Raw genomic sequence first — 10708 nt, 5'->3', positions numbered from 1 at the left:
TCTATGATGTTAATACGGCAGGATACAATCTACAGGATGACTGTATTTTGAGTCAATCTCTTTTGAGATATACAACAGATTAAACAGAGATACATAAAAGAGATTAAACCTACTACCATCAAGAAAGAAGAGCTGGGAGTGGAGCATGTCCTTTAGACCTGGACTCCCTGCACTGAGAACCTCCTAAACCAGGGGGAAGACTGATGAGGATCTTACTCCACAGCAGACACTGAGAGAAAGCCTTCCCCTAGAGCCAGCACCCTGATTTTGGACTTCTAGCCTCCTAAACTGTGAGAGAATAACTTTATTAAAGCCATCCACTTTTGGTATTTCTGTTACAGCAGAACTAGATAACTAAGATACACTTAACACATAGTAAGTCCTCTACTAAATGCTTTTACATGGATTGTATTTAATGCTCACAATACCCCTAGTGAGGCTGCTACTACTACTGAGGCATAGAATGCTGTTAATTTTTGTGATACTGAATAGGGACAGATTACCCAATAATCAAGGTATGCACATGCTCGTGTTTACTTACTAATCCATAGTGCACAATTTCACCTGTTTTTCAGATGTGGTGAAACCCATGTGAAATTGCGCACTACAAGTTAGTAAGTAAACACAAGCTAAGCCCATGAGTATCTTGCCTACTGGTTAATTCGCTTCTGATACTGAGCAAGACATTCAAGATGGAATCCAAACTGAAATAATAGGAATCCACGTCACCGATACGAATTACACTCTCCAAAACACTGAAAGTCAGTCTTCACATTCTATCTCCAAGGGAGCCTCACTCCTCCAAGGAAGTGAGATAGGCCTATTAAGTGTTTGAATCCTGGCACTGTTTTAATTTCAAATGCTTGTTCTCTTGGGTCCTATCTTCACTCTTCAGCAGGTACGGTCAAAAGAATGTTATAGCATATACTGAACATAAAAACCTCACACAAATTTAGTAATTTAAAGTCAAAGAATTTGGAGCTAAAAGGAACCCTAGCACATTATTCCTTTCTAAATATCACTGATACAGAGCAGCAAAAATGATTTGACTATGATGGCAGAGCCAGTTAGTAGCAGAAGCACCAAACAAGAATCCTTTTAAAGTCTAAACTGAGTTAATAATCTCTAATGAGGCCTGTCTTCAAGGCAAGTTCTCCAACACTAATCCTTAGCATGAACTTCATCATTGGAAAGACCTAGACTCTACTGGGTCTGCATTTACATCTAGGACTTTAACTTGGTCGAAGACTTGAGATAGTTTGGCAGTAAGGACCTATGGAGAAAGCCAAGGTGTGTAATTATTAATTAACAGACTAATCCCCGCGGCCCTCAAACCACTAAATTACACTCCTTTCTCTATAGTGCTACTAACCCATCTTATAATAAAGAAAACCTCAACTAACAATTTTATTATGGCTGCCTAGAAAATACTTACCTACATTTATAATGGGAAAACAATAGAATGCAGCTATGGTCTTCTACTTTAGATTCAGCTCAGAAACTACTGATATGCCTGAAAAATAATTCACACAGCTTTAGTTTTACTTTGGAAGGGGTAATCTGTTACTAAGATTGAGTGACGGTGTAATTGACAGGAAAAAGGAATAGGTGAGATATTACCTGTGTGGTATCAAGTCACTTAGCCAGTCCATTTCCTTACCTGTAAAGAGGAAGCTCTGAATATTAAATACTTATATGAAACCATTTTGAAAAGCAGTTTACTAATACTACTTTAAAATATGTGAAGATCAAACTCAAGGGGCAATTGTTTAAAGACTTTAAACTCCTCTGTTAAAGAGAAATGTGAATTTCCTGGTAGAAATGTAAGTAAAATATAAGGCATGTTTTTATGTGTGCCATTATTTTAAAAATTGCCAGAGATTCCACCATTAAAATCAACTATATACTGAGCTAAATTTATTACACAAGAATATAAAATCCTAAAGTATCATGAGGGGAAAAAAAGAAATCTAAGGCTTAAATAAAGAGAAACAATGGAAAGCCTGTCATAGCGTTAAAGACACTGAACAGGCAACAGAGTTAGGTTCTAGTCCCAGCTGTCTCTGACCAACTAGTATGTGATGTGACCACTGGAAAAGTTCTTAATTTTACTTTGCCCATTTCCTCACCTGTAAAACATAGATTAAATATTTTTTAAGATTCTCAGCTCTAAAAATGAAGTCTATGTGAGTTAAAAGATAGTCTATTATACCCAAATACCAAGAATACTAAGCTAACATCAATTAATTTAAAAAATACAGGATTTAGAGTAAGGAAAGGAGTTTAAAGATCAGATTCACCAACAAAGAGGTCTTGAGGAAAATTCTTTCATGGAGACACAGTAAATTAAAGACAAACTATTTCCAGAGAAGTCTAAGAAAATATAATACTTTGTTGCTTCTTTCTTTTAAATATCTGAATAGCTTTATTATAATTTTATCATAGCATGGAGCTCTTACTGGTTAAAAGCTACATCTTCTGGAGGCTGGATGAACCCCTGGAACTTGTTAAACCTTAAACCAAAAATATCCCCTGACGTCTTCTTAAAACCAAATAACAGTTAAGCTTAACTAGTGAAAAAAACATCTGCCTTATTATGTTCTTTCGAGATCTATCTATATGGGATCAGGAGCCCTGGTGGTGCAGTGGTTGTTTGGCTGTTAACTAAAAAGTTGGCAGTTCAAAATCTACCAGTCACTCCCCGGAAACCCGACAGGGCAGTTCTACTCTGTCCTATAGGGTTGCTATGGTCAGAATTGACTTGATGGCAACAGGTTTTTATTTTTTTTAATATGGGATCAAACTGACAACAGCAACTCAAAAGATCAGATAGGAACCTTAGGGGACAGTGAGTTTGTTAATGTGGGAGGAACAACTCAGAAAAGGGTGAGAATGGTCATACAACTTGAAGAATGTAATCAATATCACTGAATTGTACATGTAGAAACTGCTGAATTGGTTTATGTTCCGTTGTGTATATTCTCAAAAAAAAATAAAAAATAAAAAACGTTGCAACAAGTTGACTCTGGCTCATGAAACCCCATGTGTCAGAATAGAACAGTGTTCCACGGGGTTTTCAATGGCTGGTATTTCTGAAGCAGATCGCCAGGTCTTTTTTCCGAAGTGCCTCTGAGTAGACTCGAACCTCCAACCTTTGAGTTAGCAGTCCAGTGTTTGTACCACCCAGAGACTTCTTACTGATTAAATGTTGCTATCATCAGGTTTTCTTAGTATCAGACTAAACCCTCACGCTAAGAAATATCCAAGATATCATGATACTTTTAGGGCTAGGATGGATTCCCCAACCCCCATTCCTCAACTGTCAAGTGTTTAAGTATAAATTGATTTCCAGGTGAACTCATCTACTCATTATCAGTTCCCTCATGGAGAATCGAAAGCATGTATGCATGAGTATGGTAGAAGAAAAACTACTAAACAAGCAGCACATAACAGAAACCTAAAATCTCTGCCAAAGCTTTTGTTATTACTAGTATGACACACTACAAAATCACAAACATAAGATGTAATGGACCATTCCGCCCAAACCTTACAGGCTTACCTGTAATCTTAAAAATATACAATACCCAATTCCAACCAATAATTCAATGGGATTGGGGTGGGTAATAGCTATCTACTTTTAGAGTTCTACAGGTGATCCTGACGATTACTCCTTTTGAAAAAACCTCTTGCTCTAAAAGCAACTGACTCCATACTCTTTAATGAGCTATCTATAATACAAATTATTTTTGTATTTTGAAAGATAAGACACTCTTCAGTTTCACTTTTACAAAGTTCTCCTAATCTCTCTCTGGGACAGTGAGTTTATTCTCTCAGAAGCTGGCATTACCAACTCCTCAAATATTAATTTTGTAAATGAAATTAATTTTTCTAAAACACAAGGAATAACTCATGGAGTCTTAAAATATTAAATAGATGTTTCTTTTCATTATGGTTAGATGTCCATTGGATTTAAAGCTGAAAAAACTTCAAGCTGCCTAAACACATGACAAATTACGGAAATTACTGTATTAATACAGATCGCATTTCTTACACAGAAGATTTCCAAGCAATCTTTTGCTCCTCTAGCCGCCACAAATTTGTCTTCCATTGTAACTCTGCGATTATGGCTTCTATAAAGAAATAGCTTATAAAATGAACAAGATTCATAAGTTTATGTAACGTAAGATGAAAGAACACTCCTGAAACACTACCCCTCAAAAAAATAATTTAAGAGTTTGAAACTAAGCTGAAACGTAAATCCGTGGAGTCTATTTTATCTCTTATGCTTGAAATTTAATTTTAAATCAAGGATCAGAAAGAAAACAGAAAACATTTTGTTCCTTTTCCTATACTTACCACCATTACTTGCAAGGTTCTCTTTGATAAGAAATATGAGCCTTTTCCATTGTTGTATTCATTGATAAATGACACGAACACATATTGCCTTTGCTTTAAAATGAAACAAAGCCACTCATCTCATAACCTGTTTGCAGAAACATTACATATAATAATTCTTCATAAAATTGTTTTTGAAGTTATCATCTGCATACATCTGAGAGACATTTAAGACTTTTTTTTTTCCCCATCACTCTGTCTAGTCTTTCTTTAATAGGAGAATCAGGATCTATTAATCAGTGGAATTTTATTAACTCCTAACAGAGAGTTGAAGTGCATACCTTCACTGACGAAAAATAAGCGGTTAGTAATTTTGTTTTCAGAATAAAGTGCAAAAAGAAGGGAGGAAAGAATATCAGCATTTTTAACCCTTCAGACACACCCAGGAGGAAAAATTTTCCATCCTTCCATAGTGTAGACAGACTCTGAAAAAGAACACAAACACAGTATTGTATTAATAACACAACTGGAAAAAAAAAAGTTTGAGATGCCAGGCAAAATATTTTAAGGATCAGGAACTTTGGTTTTAGTTACTTAGTTAAAAAAACAATCAGTCTTTGTGGCAATCGTATATTCGAAGTACCACAAATTGAACACTATATATATTTTTAAGTAAACTGGAGAAGCATCCCAATGAACTGCCCATCCATCTGGTCTCAGCAGTAATTTAGCACACACTCTACGTTTATCCAAGAATCAGCGTTACTCCGGAACCGATCCCCAGTCATCGGTCTACCTATCATCAAGAATATCACATCCCCTTTCTACACCTCCTTGCTTTCGCTGGCGGTATGAAGACGCCGTTTTAAACCGTGTATGTTAAATCCTTTAGGCCTCTCCTTGTCTTTTCTTAATTACAGGGCCAAAGCTTCGACCCTTTTCAGCTTGTCTATCTTCCAGCATCGACTTCTTCGGACCCGTTTGCAAATCATTCTTGCATGAAAAAATCACAGGGAGGGTTCGGAACCTTGGGGAGGGGGAGAATAAATGACACGAAAAGAAAAATACATTTAGGAAGGGGTATCCCCATCTCGTGGTAGGATGCCTGCTTCTCGGACGAAAGGCGAAGGTCGCCGCCGGAGGTCCTCGCATCCTGCCAAAGATACTAACCGCCTCGACGGTCCTGTTAGCCGGCTGAAATGATGCTCCAATCCTAGAAGTAAACCAACTCCCTCAAACAGAAAGACGCCCAGGGATGTATGCAACCCCACCCATACCGTGAGGCCGAGGCCCGTTTGGCCCAAGAGGCCGCGACGCTGGCTTCGTACCCGCCCTACATCAACCCCCAGAGCGGCCGCCACCCCCAGCTCCTAGGTTAGTAGGTTCGTGGCCGAAGCTCCCCCACCGCCTCATCTTCCATCTCACCGTCCTCACCATACCATCACCTTGTTCCCGCGCTTCCTAACACCTCAGTCGGGCTACGAGGAATCTTCCCAGAACTTCCAATATGGCGGCCGAGTCCCCTACACTGGCTCAGGGCGCTTCCGATATTGGCGTATTTTGGGCATTGTAGTTCCGGTGATAGTCTCTGTGTCCCACCAGACCCTAAGAAGACTACAATTCCCAGAATGCACCGCTCGTTAGCATGGCTATTGGGGCCTTTTGGACAGAGGGATGATGTCATTGCAAAAACCCCACTGCATTCATTGTGCTAAGATCTATCCACCCCCCGTGCTGCTCTGCTGCTGCTGCTGTTGCTGTTGCTGCTGGGCTTGAGATTGCCGATTGCTCCATCTGAGCTAAGAGTAGCAGCAGCACCAGGGTAGGAATTGGCTCCAGCCCTTGGATTTAGGACATCGCAGCACCTTCCCTTGCGTGTGTGACTCATTCGCACATCACTTCTGTTTATGCCTGGGGTGGGGAGAAAAATCCCAAACCAGGTGAGTTGAAGTGATTTATTCAAATGGTTCTACCAAGTTATTCCTCCCGTTTAGTTCTCAAGGCTTTCTTTTGGTAAGGTGGGAGCGGGAGGGATTGGAGGTGGTTTTGCTCGTTGGCGCTGCTGAGGGAAAAGCTCTGTGCAATTTGGGTCACTGCAAAGAACCACTCCAGCAACCTTCCCCCGCCGGAGGACGAGTGCCTGCCAATTCCCCTAGTCGCAACTCCCCTCAACCTTTTTGAGGCTCGGAGAGGGGGGCTGGGCTGAGCAGGATGTTGGGAAGTGCTCTTGGAAAATCAGAGGAAGGCTGAGCTAGGGGGCTGCAGTCCTGTCACATACGGTCAGAGTGCTGAGGTTTGAGTGGGAAGGGGAGATGCGTGGGGAGAAATGGAGACAGTGATTTAGTGTGGTCGCACTACTTTAGAACATTTCTATGTCGCCTGGGCGAGCACGCAGTGTTTTTAAGATGAGTGTGCTTCTTCTGAGTGTGCTAAGTTTTGTGGGGCTTTTTTTTTTTTTTAATGACTGTGGGTCTATGTCGTTTGTCTAGCTTTTTCTACTGATTTGAGGTGACAGTGTCCTTTAATGGTGCACTCCGCGCCAGTCAGAAACATTTCACATGTCTGATGAAGGTTCTTTTAGGCTGCTAGAGGCAGCATTTTTGTTAAGTGTTTTCTCTTCTCCTGACTGCAGGATTTCAGGATTGTTTGGAAGTGAAGCCCACAGATTGGTGCTTGTGTGAGTGTTTTAAATTACATTGCAATAGGCGCCTTGCCACTGACAATGGTACAGTAATGAGCTGCCGTTTTCTGAGGCACAGTCCCAGTCACAAGTAACGGTATAGAGAAAGGATCTCAGTTAGGCAAGCCCAGGTTCATTTTAACAGGTTAGAGATAAAGAAAGTTAGAAGCACCGTTAACCTTCGTTTGTCAGTACTGAAAGGTACTTATGGAGGAGTGACCGTGGTCAGGGAAACCAAAGGGCATAGTAGTGAGTTTTTGTTGTTTCGTTTTTTTGTTTGTCTTTTAACCAAACTGACACATTTAACAGGACAGAAAGCATTCTGAATTGTATGATGTTGACTCTCTTCTTTTAAGAGTTGTAGGGATGACTAGTGCAATAAATATGTTAGCTTAAGATAAACAGCTGGCTGGCTCCAGAACAGATGGGGCCAGTCTTAGCTGAGAGATCTACAGCCTTGGAAATGAATGGACCTGGGGTCAATCACACCCCCTCCTGGAATGTCAAAAGAAGAAGAAATGCCAGAGAATTTTATGCTTAACTCTAAAATGCTAAGCCTTTTCAGAGCCTTGTCAGGCATTAGGAGAAAGTCATTGTGGACTGTCTTCTTCTGCTGAAGCAATTTTGTTCATTTTTAACTCAGACCCTTAGGATTCCAGCGTTGCAGCTGAGCGATACTTCGTTAAATGCTCCTTGCTACAGAATGCAAGTGGGAGAAAGATGTGGCAGTCTGCTTCTGGAAAGATTTATAGCCTTGGAAACTCTATGGGGGCAATTCTTCTCTGTCCTATAGTGTCGCTATGAGTTGGAATTCGACTGGACAGCAATGGGTTTGTTTTTTGGTTTGACAGAATGCAAAGGACAGTCCATTGTATGGGCTTTGTAGTAGGACAATTTATTGGGATGGAGTGAGCAGCTTTTGGATTTGATAAAGAACTGTCTCTGCCTTTGCCTCTCCCTACTTCTCTCTTCTGCTCACTCCCTGCTGTTTGAGTGCCCTTCCCTTCCCTTCTCCTTTCTTTCCCCACACCTCTATGCCTCTTGAAGTTTTGTTTCTTTTCCTGTCACTCCATTTGCAATTCTCATTTTTCCTCTCTATTTCATCTCCCCCTTCTCATCAGTGTATCACGTGCCCTTCTCTGAGTTTCTTTTCAATTTCTGAACACGCTACTCACCTCTTCCCCACCTCACCCAGGAACTCAGGGTGGGTGTAGACTATGAGAATATTTATTCTACACAGTCTGCTCTGAAGAGGCTTTGCCTTTTCTTTTTCTTGCAGTCGGTGCTTGGCAGGATTAGTGGCAATAGGCCTGACCCCTTGGCCGGGTTTGTGGTTTCTGTGAGGAACATAATTTGGCTCCAGCAGCAAGTGAACAATAAAATGTTGCAATTGAGCTCATGCCACTTTTTCTCTCACTGGCACCTGAATTAAGAACTGCCAATGGGTTGTCAAGCTTTTTAAATCCTTTTCATGAATTGTTCTCATAATTCCCAAACAATAAGCTGTCTTCAAATGGCTTCTGCCTCATTTAATACACTTTTTTTTCTTATCCATGCTTCAGTGTGTGGTGGGAAGGCTTTTTTCATCCTGCACCCACATACCTCCCCCCCCCCCCCGCAATTCCATGTTGATTGCTGAGGAGCAATCCAGGTGTCCAAACTGCCCGTTTGTTTTTTGAAGATACTTGGAGGGACAATTTTCCCACCTGGCGTTTCTCCTTCTTTGTGAAGGAAAAAATTTGCCATCTTATACCCCCATCTCTTAAAGAGAAGGGCTTGGTAGTGGTTATATTTGTTTAACAGCAGTGCTTCTCTAGGCATGGGAAGTCTAATGGCTATTCATCTGGAGGCAACTGGTGTGACAGGCGGATTCAGATGCTGTCCTCCTAGACCTCTTTCTCAACACCTTCTTACTTCTATTTTCTTCTTCTGAAATGTTCTCTTGCCCACTCAGGGTTTTTATGTTTTAGGAGCTGAATAGAGGGCCAGATTTGGCGCTGTCACTGCCGTCTCTGTGACCTTGAATAACCATGCATTTCTTTCTGCCTCAGTTTACATATATGCCTGATGTTATAGCCATCTATATTCTGGCTCCAACCTATCACTCTCACAACAAATATTAACTGAGCAACTACTGTGTGCTAGGAGTCTCTGGGTGGTGCAAACAGTTAATGTGCTTGCTTGCTAACTGAAAGGTTGGCGGTTTGAATATACCCAAAGGCACCGCAGAAGAAAGGCATGATGATCTACTTCTGAAAAATCAGCCTTTGAAAACCCTATGAAGCATATTTCTTTTCTGACACATGGAGTTGCCGTGAGTCAGAATGGACTCTACAGCAACTGGTTACTATGTGCTAAGCACTGTGGATGCATCAGTGAAAAGACACTTTCCCTCCCCTCAGGGAGCTTATATTCTAGTAGGGAAGATAATCATTGAACAACTGATTAATTAAAAGTTAGATGAATGCTACTTACAAAAGGAGATGTACTACAAGGTGGAATGCGAGTACTAACAAGGAGCTCTCCCCTGGTCTGGAGGAATCAGGGAAGTTCTCCTGTAGGAAGTGACATTTCAACTGAAACTTGAAGAGTGGGTGGGAGTAATTCAAGATGTAGTGGGAGGTGTTTACAGTGGGGAGAAGAAGGGTTTTAGGCAAAGGGAACTGCATGTTCAAAGGTACAAAGGCATGTTAGTATGAGGATTTTAAAAGAGGTCAGTCAGTATATGGGGTCAGAGCAAGGGGAGGGAGACCAGAGTAAGTAAGAATGGAGCTAGAGAGGTAGGGAGAGGCTGGAGAGTGGACAGCTTTCTAAGTCACAGGTGAATTTTCATCTTTACCCTAAGAGCAGTGGGACTTTAATTAGCTAGATGAATGGCATATTTGGATAGATAAAAACATCACTCTGTGGTTGCACAACATGATGAACATAATGTCACTGAATTGTACATGTAAAAATTGTTGAATTGGCAAATGTTTTATTTTGTATATGCAGTGAAACCTGTGAGAGCTGGAACTTGACAGGACTGCCTTGTTTTCCAGTCTTACAAGTTTTCCACCTTCGACAGGGTGCAGTCTTGTCACTTTTCTATTGCTCTCTATTAGTGGAAAATATTTGCGTTTTCCTTCTCTGACACGTTTCCACCTTATACAAGTTCTGGCTTTCACAGGTGTGTGTGTGTATATATATATATATGTATATATATATTTTTTTACCCACAATAAACAAACATAACATCATTCTGGCTGTTAAGTGGAGAAGATACTGGAGGACGGAATTGGCCAAAATGAACGTGTGGAGACCAAGTAGCAAGTTGTTACTGTAGTTGAGGTGAGGGATGAAGGTGGCTTGGATCTAGGGTTGTGGTAGAGGTCTTGGAGAGAAGCAAAGAGATTAGAGAGATGTTAAATTTGAAAATTAAAGTTGATAAGATTTGTTGATTGATTGGATGTGGAAATAGGGAGAAAAGGGAGTCAATAATGACTTAAGCTTTTGGCTTGAGCAGCTGGTAATGCCATTTACAGAAAATGAGAACATGGGAAGGGAACTGGCATTGATGCAGCATGGTAGAGTAGAAAAGTGCTCTAGATAAGGCTTTATAAGACCCATACTACTTATTTACTAGCTGTATGATATTGGACATGTCACATTCTCTCTGAGCTTCGGTTCCTCATCTGTACAATGTATTTATTA

The 10708-nt window shown here is 40.7% G+C and overlaps 1 protein-coding gene across 1 annotated transcript in view; it reads left to right on the top strand.

Annotated features, from left to right (window-relative positions):
* Window positions 1-6065: 6065 nt before the first annotated feature.
* RAB30 (RAB30, member RAS oncogene family) overlaps window positions 6066-10708 on the top strand; it is an 84372-nt gene continuing 79729 nt past the window's right edge. The window contains exon 1 of the mRNA XM_012558155.2: window positions 6066-6275. The gene's annotated coding sequence lies outside the window, so the exon portion shown is untranslated. The remainder of the gene's footprint in view (window positions 6276-10708) is intronic.

This window comes from Trichechus manatus, unplaced genomic scaffold (assembly GCF_000243295.1).
Source record: "Trichechus manatus latirostris isolate Lorelei unplaced genomic scaffold, TriManLat1.0 scaffold00140, whole genome shotgun sequence".
Lineage (NCBI taxonomy): Eukaryota > Metazoa > Chordata > Mammalia > Sirenia > Trichechidae > Trichechus > Trichechus manatus.
Note: the sequence above shows the minus strand (reverse complement) of the source record. Positions and strands in the feature narration are given on the sequence as shown.